Here is a 2,731-nt window from a genome sequence, read left to right on the forward strand (position 1 = left end):
TAGATACTGTTACTGTTGTGCAGCTTTTCATGCAGATGTTATCCTGGAAAGTAAATTCAAGTAAAAAAAAAAAAAACTCATGAAGTTGAAAGTGTAGTTCTCTAGGAAAATAAATTGTTAAAGTGCAAAGACCAGAATCCTCAGGTTGAACCTGTCCTGGTGAACAGTGTGAGAATGAGATAAAAGCAGCAGCAAGGATGAAAGGAAGTAGATTCCACAGTTCTGTTGATGGGCCCTGGCAGCCCTACATCCTCTGGAAGGGGCAGTACTGGATATTACCCGTCTTTCTGCCTCCGTGGAGAGGGGGGGGGGGGGGAAGAGGGGAGGGGAAAGGGGGGAGGGGATGAGAAGCAAGTTTTTATCGGCAGGCTGGGGGAGCTTGGGGTTTCTGCCGCTACTGCTGCCACCATATGCAAATAGTAGACCAAGGTATAACTGGATAAATCCCAAGGCTCGTTGTTATTAAAATCCGGCAGAAAAAGTAATGGGACCGGGAGGGTGTTGCAGAAGCAAGAGGAAACAAAGTAGCACCTGCCCAACTGCCTTGGAGCCTAAATTCCAAGAGCCAGGGGAACTGTCCTGCTTACACTACCCTGGATTTGACTGTCTTTATAACCTGCCGTTTATGTTCTTCCAAATCAGACTCACAGAGAATCAGACCATCAAAACACATGGTTACAAAACACATCTTTTATGGTTTTCCCTGTCTTCCTGATTTCCTGATGGAAATTGAAGGAATAAGATGCACAGATTTAGGGGATTTTGTGAGGTTGAGCACCTCAGATTTTAGTTCTGAGAGGTTTTTATAATATTTTTCCCCCATTGGTTTTAGAGAGGAGAGAGAGAGAGAAGTGTCAATTGGTTGCCTCCCATACACACCCTGACCCTGACCCTGGATCCAACACCGTCTATGAACCCACCACCTAGGTAAGTGCCCTGACCAGAATAGAACCTGCCACCTTTCCGTGTGGACAATGCACCAACCAACTGAGCCACACCGGCCAGGGCAGTTCTGTGGGTTTTGAATAAAAAGGGTGCAACCTGGTAAAGTACACCTCAAGGAAAGTGTGTACCAGGTGGACTTTTTCAACAGCCTGATCTTAGAACCTTAGTGCTGAAGACAGAATGGCACCCCAGAGAGCCCTCTGGCACCCACCCCCTACAACCTACATCAAAAGAACCAGCTGCACTAAACTTACTGGGCAAGATCCACCCACCTCACCACCCAGCATGATAACCAGAGGAAACAGCTGGAACTGGCGACTGGAAAAGAGGAAGTTCATACATATCCAACTTGGTCTGCAACTTTTTAGTTCTTTTATTTTTTTTATTGATTAATCCAGAGGAGAAAACAACTAGTTTTCAAAATTCAAAAAACTTTGGAGTTTTAGGTAACAGTTGTTTTCCTGGTCCATCAATTTGTTTCTGATAGAGATCTGCTTTCTATGTTAAAATATGACAACGGGGTATTTTTCTCCTACACTTGAAAGTGAGCTCTTATGGGGAATTAATCAGTGTTTTTACATCAGTGGTTTTACTATTAAAGATTTCTTAAGTAAATTATCTGGCAAAATTTCTTTCTTCAAATACCATTTACAGTATTTGGTTTCTTTTAGAATTTATATTGTGAAATATACATTACAATGCATAAAGCAGTTACTCATTATAATGAGTAATTATAAAGTAAACCTTCATGTAACCAACCAGATCAAGAAATGGAACATTGCCAGCACCCCAGAATCCCCCTGTTGACCTTCCTGAACACAACTCATCCCCTCTTTTTCAGAGGTAACCCTTATTCTATCTTCTGTGATAAGTATTTCCTTGCTTTTCTCTATTGTTTTATCACAAACATGCATCCTTAAGCAATATATCATTTGGTTTTGTCCTTTCTTGTGAACTTTATGAAATGGAAAAACCTAATATGTAATCTATTTTTCTGGTACTTACTGCTTTAGCTCAACATTGTTTTTAATCCATATGTTGTTCAGGTTGTTCATATAACTTTAATTTGTTCATTTTAATTGCTGAATATTATAGTGTTCCATTGTAGTATATGCCATGATTTACTTAACCATTCTATTGTTGATAGATATCTGGATTGTTTCTAGTTTGGAAGGAACTGCTATACATGCTGCTATGAACATTCTCCCTATGTATTCTATCATGCCTATATCAGTTTCTGTATAGTATATACTTGGAAGTGGATGTGCATATCATAAACTTGAATAAATAACACCAAGCTGTTTCTAAAGTGTTATAATCACACCAGCCATGTCTGAGTCCCATTGCTGCACATCCTCAACCACACTTGTTATTGGCAGTTCTTTTTGGTTTTGACAGTCAGGTGGGTGTGTTGTACCATGACATTGTGTTTTTAACATGCATTCCCCTCATTACTGATGCTATTGAAGGCCTTTTCATATATCAGCTAGCCATTTGGATTTCTTTCAGGAAGTGTCTATCTACACTGATAAAAGAGAAACATGCAAATTGGTGTCACTCTGCTATGCCCACCAGCCAATCAGAGCAACTATGCAAATTAACCCAACAAAGATGGTGGTTAATTTGCATACGTAGGGACGGTGGGAAGACTGAAGACTTAAGCCTCGCTGCAACCTCAGCGGAGAAGCCAAGCCTCGCTGCGGCCAGACCAAAGGCCTGGGTCCCGGGTGCCGGAGGAAAACCGGTGCCTGCCACCAGGGGAAGGAAGGCCTATTGCACGAATCTC

The 2,731-nt window shown here is 41.5% G+C and overlaps 1 long non-coding RNA gene across 1 annotated transcript; it reads left to right on the forward strand.

The window, feature by feature from the left end:
- Nucleotides 1–356: 356 nt before the first annotated feature.
- Nucleotides 357–2,266, forward strand: LOC111826340. The gene is made up of 2 exons (XR_002829677.1): nt 357–1,391; nt 1,708–2,266. It is a non-coding gene; the product is annotated as an uncharacterized LOC111826340 (long non-coding RNA).
- Nucleotides 2,267–2,731: the final 465 nt, after the last annotated feature.

This window comes from Myotis lucifugus, unplaced genomic scaffold, assembly GCF_000147115.1.
Source record: "Myotis lucifugus unplaced genomic scaffold, Myoluc2.0 scaffold_1, whole genome shotgun sequence".
Lineage (NCBI taxonomy): Eukaryota > Metazoa > Chordata > Mammalia > Chiroptera > Vespertilionidae > Myotis > Myotis lucifugus.